Source organism: Mustela putorius, unplaced genomic scaffold (genome assembly GCF_011764305.1).
Source record: "Mustela putorius furo isolate JIRA1106 unplaced genomic scaffold, ASM1176430v1.1 tig00000129_pilon_pilon_pilon, whole genome shotgun sequence".
Lineage (NCBI taxonomy): Eukaryota > Metazoa > Chordata > Mammalia > Carnivora > Mustelidae > Mustela > Mustela putorius.
In genome coordinates this window covers 17,095,927-17,114,697 of record NW_025421290.1, presented here as the reverse complement: position 1 = coordinate 17,114,697, position 18,771 = coordinate 17,095,927, and the positions used below count along the sequence as shown (strand labels likewise).

Sequence of the window (18,771 nt, the reverse complement as noted above, 5' to 3'; positions counted from 1 at the left end):
GAAAAATTATTTTAAAGTTTTCCCTACATGATCCTATTTTCTCCACGCCCTATTTGGTATTTGTTGGAGGTTTTCCTCCAATGTCTGGAATCTTTGGCTGTCTGTTCATTTATAGGGGTGAGGATCAATGGGATGGGAAACAGGAACTGGTATTCCAATGACAGACTTTAGGTGTTAGGTCTAATGCCATATTGTGGATTTGGTATCTACAAGTACTGAGTCTCTCAGGGATTCTTCGCAGTTAACTGTCTCATTTTTCATTAACACGTATGATTTTTGTTCCTTAAACTGTTAGTTCCTCCACCCTGCTAAATCAAGAATCACTATTCCATTCAATTTTCACCTTCTATAAATCAAGTAAAATCTCTTTTTTTCTCTTGTTTGCTTGGTCCTTTAGGATTAATAACTTTTTTCATCCCTTAACAATCTTGTTTGAAGATGGAAGGAGGGGTGCATGGGTGGCTTAGATTGTTAAATGACACTGATATTTGATCTCTGCTTAGGTCTTAATCTCAGGGTCAAGCCCCGCACTTGGCTCCCCGCTGGGCAAGGAGCCTAGTTAAAGAACAAAGGAACGAATGAAGGAACCATGAAAAGGAAGGAAGGAAGGGAAAAAAATGGGAGGAAACAGAATACTTGTGTTACTCTACCTTTTAAAACCAGAAGTACACTAAAGGTTTAAGTAGGAGAGTTAAGGATTTACTCTGTCTTTTTAAAAGATAAAACACTGGTGACTTTATAGAGAAGAGGCTGATGGAGGAAGAAAATGGAGGCAAAGTTGGTTTAAAGCTATTGAAAGTCCAAGCAAACTATAACGAAGGACTAAGGATAGCAGCAGTGAAGAAAGCAAGGGTGCATGAAAATGATGTGGTTTTTCCTTCCAGATACTATCAATGTGTGATTGGACGAAGAGGGTTGAGGTAAAAAATTATGTTAAGGCTTTTAGTGTGGCTTTAGGCTTTTTTAGGCTTTTCAGACAGTGCAGTCAGTGAGAAAGGGAACACAGAAGGTGGAGAAAATCCTGCCTGGAATATTGGTGACATTTGCACTTAGAAGGTGGGAAAGGGACTGAAAAGGGACTGCAATGAAAGATAACCAAAGGACAAATTGTTTCACATGATGGGGAGTCAACATTTTCAAATTGTAGGTAGGTCTTCTCAGACAGAAAGCCCTTGGATTTGGCAATTGATTGGTGACCTGCAAGAGAAAGGTTTTTTGTGGAAGCCTAGAGAGTAAAGCTATATCACAGCTGACTGAAGGTGAGGTGAGATGGAATGGAGGCAGTATAGAAAGTATTATAGACAATGGAGTAAATCAGGGGCGCCTGGCTGGCTCAGTTGGTAGGGTGTGCAACTCTTGATCTTGCGGTTGTGAGTTCAAACCCCATGTTAGGTGAAGAGATTACTTAAAAAAATAAATAAAAACAGGGACACCTCCTGGGTGGCTCAGATGGTTAAGTATCTGTCTTCAGCTCAGGTCATGATCTCCAGGTCCTGGGATCGAGCCCCATGTTGGGCTCCCAGCTCAGCGGGGAGCCTGATTCTTCCTCTCTCTGTCTCCCTGCTTGTGCTCTCTCTCTCTGTTTCTCAAATGAATGAATGAAATCTATAAATAAATAATAAATAAATAAACATTTAAAAAAATGGAGGGGCGACTGAGTGGCTCAGTGGGTTAAGCCTCTGCCTTTGGATCTCAGGATCCTGGGATCATGCCCAGCATCAGGCTCTCTGCTCAGTGGGCAGCCTGCTTCCCCCACTCTCTCTACCTGCCTCTCTGCCTACTTGTGATCCCTCTCTCCCTGTGTCAAATAAATAAAATCTTAAAAAAAAAAAAATCAAGGGCGCCTGGGTGGCACAGTGGGTTAAGCCTCTGCCTTCAGCTCAGGTCATGATCTGGGATCATGTCCCTGGGATCGAGTCCCACATTGGGCTCTCTGCTCAGTGGGGAGTCTGTTCCTCTCCCCCCTTCCTGCCTGCCTACTTGTGATCTCTCTCTGTCAAATAAATAAATAAAATCTTAAAAAAAAATCAAAAAACAAAATGGAGTAAATCAATGGGTAGTCAGAGTCACAGGACTCATAGAACAAAAGAGACTTAACACATTTGTAGGAAGAAGGAAAAGACAGAAATGAGGAAAAGGTTGAAAATAAAGTAAGAAGGGGTGCCTGGATGGCTCAGTGGGTTAAAGCCTCTGCGGTTGGTTCAGGTCATGATCCCAGAGTCCTGGGATTCATCCCTGCATCAGGCTGTCTGCCTAGCAGGGAGCCTGCTTCCTCCTCTCTCTGCCTACTTCTCTGCCTACTTGTAATCTCTGTCTGTCAAATAAATAAATAAAATCTTTTAAAAGAGAAAATAAAGTGAGGATACAATTCATTCAAGACCTCAGAGGACACGTGATTAAGTGGGCAGAGATCAACCTCAGAAACAAGGGTGCTCCTGAGCTTCCTAGAATATTTTAGCAAACTCGGCTCCCCTTTAAACACACACAGAAAACAACCCCCTACACAAGGCTTTTGTCTTGCACTAGGATTTGTATCTGTCTCTATTCCACCAGTTCGATCTATAGGAAACAATAATGCATTGTAACAAATATCCTAAAGTATGAATTATTCAGTCCAGAACAACACAAAGGAGGCTTCATCAGAAGAGTGTAAGGTTGGCTTTGGCATTCCTAGTTCCTGTTCCACTGAATCTCTCCATCACTGTGTGGTAAAGGGATAACTCCCATGCTCTCTGGTCATCCAACGGACATAAAATATCCACGTATGTGTGTGTGTGTGCATGCACACGTGCGCATACACAGACACCTCCCAAGGACACTATACTCAGAAAGGATAGAGTTAACACAACATTATTCTATCACCCTATCCTCTTAGCCTGCCCTATTTTTCTTCAAAGACCATGTCTGATTTTCAGTGGATATACATTATCATGGCTACATCAATTGCTATAATATTAAAATACTTTACTTCTGTGTTGGAAAGCAGAGAGCTGCTGCCCCAGATCCTGATGCATCTCCCAGACCTTCCCTGGATCCAGCAATGAAAGGCCTAACACCAGCCACTAAGCTGGCCCACATTCACACTTGGAGTGGATGGGAGTGGGGAGGGAAAGCTTATAAACTAACACTTTATTGGGAAGTTCAACGTCAAGGAAGTTGGAGTGAGCAGGAAAGGGAAGTAAGGCAGGAAAAGAAGAGAGAAAACACAAGGGAATACAAGGGGATGTGAAACCATACTAAATATCATAAACTGGCCATACCAGTTACATATTTGAATATTCCACCCTACATAGTACTCATAATTAGCTGAAATTACATTATATATTTTTAATATAAATTATAGATATTTGTCTGCCACTTAGAAAGTAAGCCGTATAAAGGCAGGGACTTTTTAAAATATTAAATCTTCAGTACCTAAAATATATCAGGCATATAGTATGTGAGCAATGATATTTGTTCAATGAATTAATCATTTCATAATAAGGAGAAACATTTTCTAAATAAAACACATTTTATGTAAGTTCCTAGCCATAACAGATGCAGTTATTTATACTGTTTTTGCAGAGTGGTTTCCATTCCTCATTTCTTAACCTCCAGTTTCCTAATCATGCCCAGATGCCTACTTGTGCATAAGAAATGACCACAGTGGTGCCCATTTCATGTTAGCGTCATCTACCCTAAGTCTGCCATCTGTTTACTCAAAGACACAGTAAAACTTTGAAGTTCTTGATTTTCCTTATCTTAGCTGATCAAATAGGCCAGCAAGGCAAATATATGGAAAAGAAGGAGAATTGTTTTCTTCTGCCCAGAGATTTCTCCCAGGGCTGGGGCACAAAGATTAAAATTTATCCCACTTATACTTAGTATTTATGATTTTTATTTTTTTCCTTTTTAAAAATTTCTTTTTCTTTTCTTTACTTTTTAAAAAGATTTTATTTATTTATTTGACAGACAGAGATCACAAGTAGGCAGAGAGGCAGGCAGAGAGAGAGAGGTGGAAGCAGACTCCCTGCTGAGCAGAGAGCCCCATGTGGGGCTCGATCTCAGGACCCTAACTAAGATCATGACCTGAGCCGAGGGCAGAGGCTTAACCCACTGAGCCACCCAGGTACCCCTATTTTTCTTTTATTAAAGTTTTTATTTAAATTCCAGTTAGGTAGCATACAGTGTAATATTAATTTCAGATGCAGAATTTAGTGATTCAACACTTCCATGCAACACTTGGTGCTCCTCAGAAGTTCATTCTTTAATCTCCATCCTCTAATTTCCCCCTCCCTACCCACCTCTCCTCTGGTAACCAACAGTTTCTTCTCTTCGTTAAGAGTCTATTTCTTGGGTTACCTCTCTCTCTAAACCCTTCACTTGTTTGTTCTGTTAAATTCCACATACGAATGAACTCATAAGACATTTGTCTTTCTCTGACTTATTTTGCTTACCAAAATTATGATTTTTGCTTTTTGAATGAAACAGTTTTCACCAATCAAGCTGCTCTAAGTAGTAGTCAAAAAGTTTCTTGAAAAGTAGTTTTTTTTTTAAGGTGGAAAATTTATGGGAAAAATTATCACATGCTACAAGTTTCAGTGGGAAATGATTATCAGAAATAGTCACTTAAAAAAAAAGGTAGTCACTTTGTAGTAAAAACCAACAACTATCAAGTATTGATTTTCAAAATTTTCAAGGTTGAGAAAATGCTAATTAATTACATTAATATATTCATAACTGTGACCTAATCTATTTAATGTGCCTTTTCTCTTCTAACATTTCACTTCATCAGCCTGAGGGTAACCATCTGTAATCATCTGTAATCACCTAATTACAAATGTATTCAAGCTGCTGACTCTCTCTGTGACTGTATTTTATCTCCTTTATCATTACCACATATTTTTAAAATGAAAGAAAACAAGACTTTGTTGCAATGTGACATTGTTATTGCTTAGATATTAAGATGCTGGCAATCATGATCAGATCTATCTTTATAATGTTTGACATAACTGAGGATATTGTATTATCTGGCAAGGAAATTCATTTAATATAATGATTAGAAAATTAAATCCAACCTTCTACTAAATACTTTCCTAGAATAGCAGAGGAGAGAGAATAAACAGGTAAACCCAATAAGTAAATCCAAAAAAGATGAAGACAATAAGAACCCAACTGCTATTTGACTATGAGGGGTTAAAAGTTCCAGAAATGCTACAAAAGAAAACAGAAGGCTTTATTTCTTTTATAGCTCAGACAAATAGTTATGTATTATATCGTCACATATAGCAGTTGGAGATATGTGAAAAAAAATCCCAAGATTAAGCAAATAGTCTGTATTTCATGTAAGTTCACATGAAGTCTTTATTATTGGGCTCTACTTTGCACATAACTTTGATCTACCTCATTTAAACTTCTTTGATTCCAGTTTCTAGCTGTTGTACATTCCTCCTGTTATAATGAAAAATTTTTTTTTCAAGGATCATTTTCAACAGTTAAAATGCTCAGCAAACATCCTTTTTTTGTTTTCTTTCCTACAGCTTCTCAAATTAAGTGGCATAAGCCACTAAAGGTCAGAATTTGAATGAACAATTCCTGAATATCTACAATGTGGCAAGCACTGTGCTGGGTGTTTTGAGGTTATGCTAATCTTCAGAAAAGCCCTGAAAGGGAGTTAATGTCACCTGATGAGTAATTTGAGGTTTGGAGAGATTAAGTATCTTGCTCAAACTCACACACCTAATCTTGAGTAACAGTCCTTATTAAAATATCTGCCTATTGAGGTTACGCTTGGAGAAAAAAAATCCGTATCATTTAGAGACAGAGAGAGATATTTACAAACGAAATGATGTGTGGGATAGGAGGTGTGGCAGGAATGTGGGTGCAAGCATAGATATAACTAAGTTTAGCCATCAGTTAAAGCTGGGTGATAGGGTCATATACCTAAGGGTTTGTGATGCCACTTTTTCTAGTTTTGTGTGTGATGGAACTTTCTCAAACTGAACAGTTTTTAAAAGTAAGTAACCTGAAAAGTAAAATTGGTATCAACTGGATGCAAGAAGGAGGAAAAGAGAGGAGGATGTAACTGTGTAGCGGCATTCACCTTAGCAATTCAATATCTAACTCTTTCAGCTACTTCCATTAGAGCTAACCTTGCCAGGAGCTCTGAATCACTTCACATGCATGGGCAAATAGGCACCTTCATATCTGATTTAAGAAAAAAGTGAATTTGTTTCATAGCAATTATTAAGATCCCAAGCTGAGGGGTGCCTGGGTGGCTCAGTCGGTTGGGCTGCTGCCTTTGGCTCAGGTCATGATCCAGGGGTCCTGGGATCCAGCCCCACATTGGGCTCCCTGCTCAGTGGGAAGCCTGCTTCTTCTTCTCCCACTGCCCCTGCCTGTGTTCCCTCTCTCCCTGTGTCTCTCTGTCAAATAAATAAAGAAAACTTTAAAAAAAAAAAAAAAAAAAGATCCCAAGCTGTTTCAGTCCTAACCATACTGGGTAAAATAAACTATAATCCTAATTCTTAATTAAATAAAAGACCCAAAGACTACTTTGTCTAATACTCTGGCCTTTTTCTCTTCTCAACTCTTAGCACCACTTAGTGTGCTATTTTACTATTTGTTCATTCTTTTTAACTTCCAAGTGGCAGGAAGAGAATATAAAGCTTAAACCAGTCAATTCACTTTAAGCAGCTCTGTCAAGAGGTTTTCTGGCAGTCGGTGCTGTTTTTGATGAACACGATTATCTGTTTCAGTACTGGCCCTTCTTCTACAACTTTTGTCAATCTAAACTACAAGGAGTCATAATAAAGTCCATCTTAAAACTGAGGTAAAATACCACCACTGAAAAAAGCTCTTGTTATGGGGACTGGTATAAACCAGCTGGCACTTGTCACAGGATGTCCTCACCACCACCCACTGTGGCTTCAACAGCAGTCTTGTTGGCATTTTCAAAAGCGTCAGATCTGGTAGCTTACCAGGAAGAATCCCTTACATATTAAAAAGCATGCTTGCCTAGGGATAAGTCTTACATATTATTGGGAAGCCTTCAATGGGCTCTGGGATCCAAGAGTTGGACAGAGGAATATGGAGCTTAGGAATGAAGCCAGAGGCTTCAAATGTAGGCTCTTAGGCCGAGGTCTCAAGGACGAGCCAGCCAAATGAGGCAGGGAGTTAAAGAAGCAGGCTGGAATGAAGTTAAAAGTAGGGCTGTTCCTTTTAGATGTATTTTACTGGACAGTGGAAAACAGGATTGGTATGTGCATTCTGTATGTGTGTACTAATCCACTACCACAAATATAAGACACTATATCAAACATGGTTTTCTGGAATGACTTTCAGGCCTGACCACCAGCCCCCCACACTTCCACTCTCAAACTCATGATTTGAAGTTCTTCATCTGTGTGTTGCTGTGAACACATTTAAATAAAGATTATCCAGGGCAATCTGGGTGGGCCTGATATCGTGTGAAAGGCCTTAGGAGCTGAACTGAGGTTTTGCAGAAGTTCTGCCTGTGGACTACAACTTCAGCTCATGACTGAAAGTTCCAGCTTGCCTTTCCTGACAGCCTACTCTACAGATTTCAGACCTGCCCCCAGCCAGCCCCCAAATTGTGCAAGTCAGTTCCTTGCAAAATTTTCTTTAAAAATATTTCTTAATAAAATTAATATAAAATTTTTTTACTGTTTGTTTCCCTGGTTGATCCTTGATACAGTGATTGAACATCAGTATTTCTAAGTTTTATGTACAATTTGTACTTTGTATTTTAATAGCAAATATAAGCATTTCTGTGTGTGTATAGGAGAGTGTCTCTGTAGGTCTACATGTATACTTGTTCTCTTTTTTAGTAGGCCTGACTTTGGGTTCCCAAGTCCTCCCTTGCAGTGTCCAGTTCTAGTAAGAATGCTAAGTCAGGTTGACCATATCTGACTGGGTTCCTCATTCTTAACTATCTCCCAGATGATGTCTGATTACCCTAACCTATTTTCTGTAAGAATACTGCTGACTCAATCTAGCAATAATCCCCCTTACCCTGATATTTCCTCTTAGTAATTTTCTATCCACTCACTCCCACACTCTGCTCATTGGCTATAAATTCCCACATGTATATTGGGAGTTGAGTTCAGTATCTCTCCCCTATTATAAAACCCCACCACAGTAGCTTCTCATGAGTAGTCTGTCTCACCACCTTTAATAAGTATAGTGAACATTTTTTTCTTTAACACTCCCAGACTATTTTGATCACAAATTTTTTGCCATTCACTCCAAATCAGATAGCTAGATTTCAAGAAATCTATACTGTCATATCATGTGCACAGTTTTTTAAGACACAAAAATGAAAAGAAAAATGTTGAGATTAAAAAGTAAATACAAAAAGAAGTTGTAATATTCTCTTCCTGCATCTCAAGACTCTTCTTGCATTTATCTCACTTTGAGACCATTCTGTAACCTATTTCTCAACAGACATGATACAAAAATGATTCCAGGGTTCACATCTTATTTTTTTTAAAGATTTTATTTATTTATTTGACAGAGAGAGATCACAAGTAGGCAGAGAGGCAGGCAGAGAGGAGGAAGCAGGCTCCCTGCTGAGCAGAGAGCCCGATGCGGGACTCGATCCCAGGACTCCGAGATCATGACCTGAGCCGAAGGCAGCGGCTTAACCCACTGAGCCACCCAGGCGCCCCAGGGTTCACATCTTAAAAGCAAGTAATGGTATCTGTTTCAATTTCTATTTTTTAAATTCTGAACAAATAACTAAGCTTTTTCTCTTTAAGTGGAACACTTTGGAAGCTTCCAAAAGAGTAAGCACTTAGGACAGTTAATACAGATTAGCCAAACGTGCTCACAATTCAGTCACTCAGTTGAGTCTCCTAAACACTGCTAATCACAGTAGCAGTCTTGACACCTCCAGTTTTTAATGTTTATTCATTCTTGGTTATATGAATTTAACTTATATCCCAAATGTGGACACTGACTTAACTTAGGAGGCAAAAGGAAAAGTAGCATTAAAATGCTATTAAGATAGCATTTAATGCTATAAAAATAGCATTAAAATGGAAAGCATTAAAACTGATAATTCTAGGGACGTCTGGGTGGCTAAGTCAGTTAAGCATCTGCCTTCAACTCAGGTGGTGATCCCAAAGTCCTGGAATCCAGTTCCACAACAGGTTCCTTGCTCAGCTGGGGAGACTACTTCTCCCTCTGCCTGCTGCTCTCCCTGCTTCTGTGCTCTTTCTCAGACAAATAAAATCTTTTTAAAAACCCAAAACACTGATAATTCTGAATTTTTACCTCAGGGTGACTTTTGTATTCATAGATTTTACTTAATACATCATATGGAATGTGGAAAGGAGAAACAGTGCTGAGTACACTTAGTTTTGCTCTTCATTTATTGAGAATGAAAAGAAATATCTTCCATGTCTCATTTACAAACAACCTGATGTCTTCTCTCGTCACTTAGAAGACACAAAAAAGACATAAAAATTATTTTATTTTTTTAAGCAAAAATGCAAGAATTCCAAGCATCAGTCATAAAAGCAGTTTTTGCTTGGCTGTAATCCTATAAAATGTACTTAATTTTAAATCAAGAATGTAGAACTATTATATATCACTAATCATGTGTTTTCTTACACAAATGGAACAGTTTGTATTATATATTAAATAGGAAAAAAATTGTCAAGAGGGAAAAGACCACTCAGTTTATAGGCTGATTGCTACTTTTGCCAAACACAAAAGTGATGATACACTACTAAATGCGCTCAGGGAAGTGAAAGCTAACGATTCAGTAAAGGTAGGGAAACCTGGCCTTAAAGGAACACGATGTTTCCATAAAGGCTGGAAATGGACTTCACAATACAATCTTGAGTAATACACAGTGCGTGTAACCTGAGATTGGTCACGCTTGACATTTTAACTACAGCGCTCTTCGGTCAAGGCAGCAGCCAGTTCTGCTTCCCCGTCCTATCAACACTTGATTGATGTAAGCAGCTGCTACCTCCGCCAAAACAGTGTCTGTAACGGCCCAAGTTTCGGGAACTTTTCAAGTATTTTCGAATGCGCACTAATTTGAAAATCAAAGACCGTTTTATGGTAATAGCAAAATTTTTACAATCCAAGAATCTTAGTACCGTATTTATGAACATCTGGCAGAGCGCGCCTAAGCACAAGCAGTACAATGTTTGTACAGTGTTTCAGCTACTTATCTTTACAGACACACAAGACGTCTTTTCAATTTCCCTAAGTGTCCTCTGGCTTTAACGGTGCTGATCGGTGAAAAGATAAAAGCGCAACGGAACACATCAAAACCACAATAAACGTCAGCGGGTGTTAGGCAGAACTCAGCAACAACCGCATTTAAAGCTACAGGACTTGAGCATCTGATACTACAAATCCCAGAGTTCCCAGGGACGCAGGCGGAGCTACTTTCAAATTGATAGCTATTTCAGCCAATGACAAAGCCACGCAAAAAAAAGGGGGGGGCCTAAAGAACCGGTTTCTTAACCTTCCAACTCTGAAGTCCTACTTAGAAGTTCTGAGGGTACGTGGGTGTTTCAGGGCCCTAACTCTTAAGTATTTCTTACTCGCAGTAGAAGCTTCCTGGTCACCATAACAATTCTCTACCTTAATTTGTCTCAGTGGAAATTACGTCGTCTTTAAGCAAAAAGGAACTCACACTGCCCGACGACAACGGAAGGACTCAGTCGCCCGAGGAAGAGGCGGAACCCGCTTTATTCTAGCCCTTTACTGGCCACGCAGCCAGGAGACTCCACCTTAGTCACAACCAATGAGTCGTTGAAACTTCCGTTACCGAACAGCAAACGGGGAGGTCCTGTGCAGCGCTTTCCGGAAACTGGGTCTACGCAAGCGCAGACGTCCTGCTTTCGTCCAATCCGGAGAGAGGCTGGGTCTTGGCACTTCGTCGCCCCTCCCCACCCGTCCCCTTTCCCTTCCCCCGCCTGTGGACTGCTGACCAATGCGCTTCATCTTCCTTTGCGCGTTTGCCCTATCAGAGAGGTAGGGGGTGGAGTTCCGGTCGTCAGCGGTTCCTCCCGGCTGAGCTCGCGTTTCTTCCCGCGCGCGTTGTGGGCTTGCAGTTGAGGTATATCTCATAGGGTCGGGTTGGGCGTGTTCGCGGGTTGGGCATTTGTCTCCACGGTCGGCGACAGTGTGGCTTGAGACTAGAAAGCCGTCCTCGCTGATTCTCTGGCACGAGAACCTCTGAGGGAAGTGGGGAGGGGCTGCGAGGAGGAAGCCACGTGTCGGGGCTTCGGGTGCCGGGGTCGGAGCCCTCGCCCCACAACCGCTCTGTCGGTGCCCTGCGGGCCTTCCGCGGGTTTGGTGTTGGGGTGGCAGTCGCCGGCGACAGAGGTGTCGCCTCTGTGACACGTTTCTGTAGACGCGAAGTGCCCTTCGTCTAGTGTTCAAGGAACGGTACCCAGGACCTGGTTTTGTTTTTCTCCTGCAACTCTCATTTTTCTTCTCTCCTGAGTTCGTAAACTTTCGAAGTCAGAAAGTCACTTTTCATTTGGGATCAGACGCCCTGTAACATAGAGTACAAACCGTGAGACCGGCTGTCTTAAAAACCCGTTCCGTGTGATGCACAATCCGCATAGCAGCCTACAGGGTAGGGGTCCTATCAACTGTTCTCATTTTCAAGTGAGGAAACCAGACTGCCCAGTACGCGGCCACACGTCGTCTTCGGCTGGTCTCTCGGGTGTGGCGTCTGGGTTCCAGAGACGTCAAATTAAAATACACTCTTGAATTGTAAAATGTTGCTCCTGTTTTCTTGCCGAACCTGACGTTATTTTAGAAGTTGACACAACATACTCAGAAGTGAGTTGATATTATGGATGTAAAGTCATCTAGTAGAAGACCTTGGACTGGCAACCGTTTCCTGACCTTTGGGCGCGTCGCCCTCTGAGCCGCAGCTTCCTCGACTGCAGAACTGAAATCCATACCAGACCTGACTACGTGACTGTGTCCTGTACTTTTAAGGATCGAATGGGAGAATGGATGTAATATATAAATTATTGATGATAATCCCTTTGCTTTTCAAATTTTTTTCCTGTGAGGCCCGACGAGCATTAAATAGCATAGGTAGATAATTTTATATACGTAGTTTTATATGTTCCGTGTCTAAAAAAGAGTGGTAATAGGTAGCTTAGTACCACGTGTGAACTACCTCTTTTCTTTATAAAGATCCCCCACCCCCCACCCCGCCATTGAATCTGCTAGGTTTTCATCTCCCTGAATTTTCAGCCCGCATGAATCATTTAAGTAGCATTTCATTAGGAATGGAAAGGCCATTGAGAGAAGCCGGGACGCTTTGAACCAAATGTTCCATCATCTCTTGTCTGGCTTGCTGAGTAGCATTGCCAGTGTGAGGTGTCAGTGGCATCACTTCCAGCACTTCCCCTAATGAGCGCTTCCTGAAGAGCATCCCCCAGTGCATCTTGATCAGCTTGCATTTATCAGCTTATTAAAGGCTATGAAAAAGTAGATGACCCAACAGCCCGATGAAAGAGATGCATGCAAAGTGAGGTATGCAGAAAGCGTTCAAACTTCCGTGCCCTCTGTAGGCACTCTACTCTCTACAGTCTTCATTTGTTCCCCAGTCTGGAAGCTCCAAAATACTCTGAAGCCTCTATGGCCCCCTTATCTATTCATCGAGGGTTGAGGATGGTGTTATATAATGTGTATTATATAGTGTTATATAGTTTGTATTCTTAGACTGATGTAGAAAGCATAAAGCTAGCTCAGCTCAAATAACTTCTGTTATGGTTCCTTCTGGAGGCTCTGAGAAGAACTCATTTCCTTGCCTATTTCAGCTTCTGGTGGCTGCATGTGTTCCTTGGCTTGCGGTACCTTCATCTTCCCAAGCATGTCACAGCTGTCTCTGCTTCCATAATCACATTGTTTTCCGTAGCCGAACCTTCCCCCGGCTTTCTCTTATGTAGGCACTTATGCTTACATTTAGGTTCCACTTCGATAATCTAAAATGATCTCTCCAACTCAAAATCTTAATTACAAACCCCTTTGTCATGTAAGGAAATATTCATAGGAATTAGGATTTGGATATCTTTGGGGGCCATCTTTCAGCTTACTACAAAGGGTATAAAGAGGGTAAAGGGGATCCTATTCTTGTGCAGCTTAAATTCTAATCAAATATGCATGAAGAGTGAGATTTTTTTGAGTTCTAATCTTCTACTTTAAGAATTCGTGTGACTTTTGTATTTGACTTCATAATATGCTCATGTTTGATACTCTTTTGAATTATTTACCACATCATAACATTGCTGTTATAGGGATTTAGACTGTTTCGTGACTTAAAATAGCCAGTTTACTATGGTCATAGTTGTGTCCCCCAGTTTAAGAAGTATGACCTCAGGTGATGGGGATTCATTATAAGGAAGCCATGTAGGCAACCAGATAAAGACTTTGGGTTCCATTGCTTCTAAGGCTAGAATGTGCACTAGGCTACATGGAGAATTGGACTGACAGCCCCTCATCATAATACTCTCCAATTCCCCCAGCAAGACAGCTCTGATGACCAGGTTTTTGTCATATCTTCAGAAGAAAATAACCCAACAATTGCTCTTGTGTCTATCTGAAAGTCATAATTAGGAGACTAGATCTGATGAGTTGGGTTTCTTACCATTTGATAGGTATGTTGGAATAAGAGTATGAAAAGGAGCCCAGCTCCAAATGGGTATTCAGTATGTATGAACTATTCAGTAAAGATCTCTATGCTTTGTCAATGGAATGGGAAGGAGAAGTACGTGTGGGCCAGGCCTGGAAGTGACCTACATTACTTTTTCTCATGTTGCTTTCTCTAACAGAAAGTCACATCTAGCAAATGTGTAGTTGTGTGCCTCTGCAGATCTGCAGATCTGCTGATGAGTTGGTCTCTGCCACAATGGGCAGTACTTAGCCAGCTGCTTAAGATTTGTTCTCAGCCCTTAACCTCCAGCCTTAACCTCCAGTTTCTTTGCCCTATGAACTCGCCCTGGCATCCAAATGCCAAAAGTCCTTCTTAAGGGGTTCCATACCAATGCCATCATCGGGTCCACAGGAAAAACTTCACATCCTTGGCCCTGACAAAGTCTGCATGTACAGGCCAATAACAATGCAATGCAGTCATTTTTCTTTGTTTTCTTTGAGCAGGTAGTGAGCCACAGTCTCTTAGACTTTGCCAGGCATAGAACCTGTATTCATAATCTACAGGGGACCAGATCAAGGTCTAAGTTTGAGCTACTCATCCTTGGTAAAGTGAGAACAAGGAGAAAAATGTCATATTTTTTCACAAATAACTTCCAAAGAAATTCTTTTTTCAGCTGCTTCACTTTGGTGTCTTTATTTCCTCAAAATGGATGGATGTCAAGCTAATAGATGCAAAACTAATATTAGGTCATCTTTGCAAGTCCAGTGTGGACAGTTTGCCACCTGACTTAGAGATGTGAGGGTATGATATGCAGTTTATAGGCTATGAAGTACAACATATTGTTTACTAAGCATTTTCCTCCTTTTACTGTTTTCCTCCAAGCCTAAGTAATTCCATTTGTTAAATGTTTGGTTCACCAGCCATCTCTGTTCTTGGTTTGGTAATAATTAAATCTACCTGAAATAAATATAGAGGAATGTACATTTAAAAAACTATCTGGGGGCGCCTGGGTGGCTCAGTCAGTTAAACATCTGCCTTCGGCTCAGGTCATGATCCCAGGGTCCTGGTAGCAAGTCCTGCATTGGGTTCCCTGCTCAGGAGTCTGCTTCTCCTTCTCCCTCTACTCTCCCCCCCCCAATCTGGTATGCCCTCGCTCTCTCTCTCTGTCTCTCTCTATCAAATAAATAAATCTTAAAAAAAAAAAAATATCTTTGAGGGGACCTGGGTGGCTTAGTCAGTTAAGTATGCAACTCTTAATCTCACCGTTGTGAGTTTAAGCCCTGCATCAGGCTCCACACTGGGTGTAGAGCCTACTTCAAAAAGTAAAAACAAAAACCAAAAAACTCTCTGAAATTGATCATTTCTGGGAAACTAGCATTTCTCAGTGACAAATCACTTAGGTTTTCCAATCATCAAGCAGAATCATTTGATCTTACAAGTTGCCTTACTCGGTTTAGAATAAACTTAAGTGATTGAAATAAAATGGTAGTTAGAAGGGACTTTTTTTTTTTAAAAGATTATATTCATTTATTTGAGAGAGAGTGAGAACACATGCAGGGGCAAGGGCAGAGGGAGAAGTAGATTCCTCACTGAGCAGAGAGCCTGACGAAGGGCTCTGTCCCAGGACCCTGAGAAGACTCTAGCTGAAGGCAGACACTCAACTGCTGAGCCACCCAGGCACCCCATGATTTTTGTTTTTAATTCTCAAAAAAATAGTACTATTGTAGGGTTACATTATTTCATGTTTAAGGATTTTAAATTGGATTTACTTAGTTTTTTTAATTAAAATTTTTTAAAGATTTATTTATTTCTTTATCTGATAGAGGACACAAGTAGGCAGAGAGGCAGACAGAGAGAGGAGGAAGCAGGCTTTCCGCTGGACCCTGGGATCGTGACTTGAGCCGACGGCAGAGGCTTTAACCCACTGAACCACCCAGGTGCCCCCTTAATTAAGATTTTAATTTAATTCCAGTATAGTTAATATAGAGTGTTACAGTAGTTTCAAGTGTACAATTTAGTGATAAAACAACACTACTACCCATTACTCAGTGCTCATGATGATAAATGTATGGATTCACTTAGCTTTAAAAAATATATATATTTTTAAGATTTTATTTATTTGACAGACCGAGATCACAAGTAGGCAGAGAGGCAGGTGGGATGGGGAGGGTGAGGTGGGCTCCCCGCCGAGCAGAGAGCCCAATGCGGGGCTCGATCCCAGGACCCTGGGATCACGACCAGAGCTGAAGGCAGAGGCTTTAACCCACTGAGCCACCCAGGCGCCCCTCACTTAGCTTTAATACAGATTTTTTTTTTTCTTAGATTGCAAGTTCATTTTGGATGAGTTAACTGTTCATTTCAGGAGATAAATTGTACATCATACAACAAGTTTTTTTTATTCATTTGTTTGTTTTTAGATTTTATTTATTTATTTGACCAAGAGAGACACAGTGAGAGAGGGAACACAAGCGGGGAGAGTGGAAGAGGGAGAAGCAGGCTTCCTGATGAACCGGGAGCCCGATGCAGCGCTCGATCCCAGGACTCAGATCATGACCTGAGCCAAGGCAGACGCTTAACCGATTGAGCCACCCAGGCACCCCATACAACAAGGTTTTTAATAAAACACTTTTAACATTTTAATGAGCATAACCTTCATTATGTGTTCACTATTTTTCAAATTTTCTTGGCTAAGCATTAATTGTTATGAAACAACTTGAAAAGTATAAAGCATAAAATTGTTGGCAGCACCATGTGATACGCACTTGGAATCAGAAGATCTTTCTATCTAGACCATATAAAATGTTAAACTTTTCTGAGCTTTAGTTTACTTATTAGTGAAATAACACTATTGCTTGTCCTCCCTACCTCTCAGTGTGAGAATCGATGAAATGACAATACAGTAGTCCTTTGCAAAATGTGATTTTTTAAGCAGGTCATATTAAGTATATGTTTTACCTTTTTTAAGAAAAGGTATTATTGATTTATTTGAGAGAGCTCATGAGAAAGGGGGAGGGGCCGGGGAGAAGGAAAAGCAGACTCTCTGCTTAGAGGAGAGCCTGACTCTGGGCTCCAAAGTGGGCCCTGATGCCAGGACCCTAGGATCATGACCTCAACCAAAGCCAGACGATTAAGCAGCTAAGCCACCCAGGTGCCCCTATATGTTGTATTTTTTAAAGGGTTCATATTTAGCATTAATTCTGTTATGAATTCTACCAGTTCTGGTGATTTTTTTTTTTTTTAAGCTCTAGCATCTAGCATCTAGCGGCTGGACCAAACAATCATAAAAAACCTGTCTTGCAAATCTTTTAATGTTAATATTAGTCTCCAAACGTCATTGCTTTACTAACCATAGAGTTTCATAGGAAAATTAAAAGAAACTTTTTCCAAAGACTAATAAGCTTAGTGTACCATTATAATTAAAACTTTTCCTGATAATATAGATTACTTTGTTTATCATGTCAGTTAAAATATTTCTTTTACATGTTCCTTAGTGTTGATACGTATACTGAGGTAAGTGATAGCTCTGTTCTCTTTGTGGGCATTCATTGTGATCATTACTTCTTATTGGCTTTTAAAAAATAATTTCATGGGATGCCTGGGTGGCTCAGATGGTTAACTGTCTGCCTTCAGTTCAGGTCATGATCCCAGCGTCCTTGGATGGAGTCCCATAATGGGCTCCTTGCTCATCAGGGAGCCTGCTTCTCCCTCTGCCTGCCATCCCCTCTGCTTGTGTGCTTGTTCTCTCTCTCTCTGACAAGTAAATAAATAAAATCTTAACCCCCGCCAAAAAGGAATTTCACCGTTCTGTAAATTGTAGCAGAGCTAGAGGTTAAGAGCACAGATTTTTAAACCAAATTGCCTGAATCGAATACTGGCTGCAATTACTAGCTCTGTGATCTTGGGCTGTTTACATGTAACCATTCTGTGCTTCAGTTGTCCCATCTATGAAACGGGATAATTACAAGGACTTCATAGCTGTTATAAGAGTTAAATGAGTAAATATTTGTGAAGTGCTTGAAACAGTGCCTGACAAATACTATTAAAAAATTCCTTGTTTATAGCAGCAATGTCCGCAATAGCCAAACTATGGAAAGAACCTAGATGTCCATCAACAGATGTATGGATAAAGATGTGGTCTATATATATATAATGGAATACATATGCAGCCATCAAAGAAATGAAATCTTGCCATTTGCAATGATGTGGATGGAACTAGAGGATATTATGCTGAGCAAAATAAGTCAATCAGAGAAAGACAATTATCATACGATCTCCCTGATATGAGGAATTTGAGAGGCACAGTGGGGGATTTGGGAGGTAGGGAGGAAAAAAAATGAAACAAGATGGGCTCAGGAGGGAGACAAACCATAAGAGACTCTTAATCTCACAAACAAACTGAGGGTTGGGGATGTGAGGGAGGGAGAGGGTGGTTGGGTTATGGACCTTGGGGAGGGTGTGTGCTATGGTGAGGGCTGTGAAGTGTGTAATACTGACGATTCACAAACCTGAACCCCTGGGGCAAATAATACGTTATATATTAATAAAAATAATAATAAAACAATTTTAAAAATAAATAAATTCCTTTCTTTATTGAGGCACTGAGGCACTGCATGCTGCAGTTGGTTAAGCTTCAGACTCAGGATCTGGAGATTGAGCCCTGCCTCTGAGCTCTGTGCTCAACAGCAGAATCTGCTTGAGATTCCCTCTGCCTCTGTGCCTCCTGCTCATGCTTGTACGTGCTCTCTCTCACTCTAAGTAAATCTTAAAAATAAATTTCTTTCTCTGATTTTATTCAATATTATTCATCAAGTATAAATATGAATATGGAATAAGAAGAGAAAAACCTCTAGGTTATGGTTTATATTTTTAAATTTACCATATCTTACAGCTGATACTATTTTAAATCTTTTTTAACCTTGTAAATACTTGGAATTTGCATGTCCAGGCAACTAAAAATTATGCTGGACTTCACATCATATGGTATTGGTTTTGATATTAAATCTTTGCTGGTATTAAGACTTTCCACATGTATGTGCTTTAAATTTTTAACCATGTTGCTTGGTTGTATGAGTGTTACTGATTCATCTCATTTAATGCAGATGAGAATTATAACAACTTTACATTTG

At 40.4% G+C, this 18,771-nt stretch overlaps 1 protein-coding gene and 1 long non-coding RNA gene across 3 annotated transcripts in view; one reads left to right on the top strand and one right to left on the bottom strand.

The window, feature by feature from the left end:
* LOC123389193 overlaps positions 1 to 10,818 on the bottom strand; it is a 51,535-nt gene extending 40,717 nt beyond the window's left edge. Inside the window, exon 1 of the long non-coding RNA XR_006603760.1 lies at positions 10,658 to 10,818. This is a non-coding gene — a long non-coding RNA (uncharacterized LOC123389193). The remainder of the gene's footprint in view (positions 1 to 10,657) is intronic.
* A 191-nt stretch (positions 10,819 to 11,009) lies between these two features.
* The window catches only part of WDR89 (WD repeat domain 89), a 42,226-nt gene continuing 34,464 nt past the window's right edge, over positions 11,010 to 18,771 (top strand). Inside the window, exon 1 of one of the 2 annotated variants that reach the window (XM_004738903.3) lies at positions 11,010 to 11,083. The gene's annotated coding sequence lies outside the window, so the exon portion shown is untranslated. The remainder of the gene's footprint in view (positions 11,084 to 18,771) is intronic. The other variant, XM_045070294.1, reaches the window with a different exon arrangement.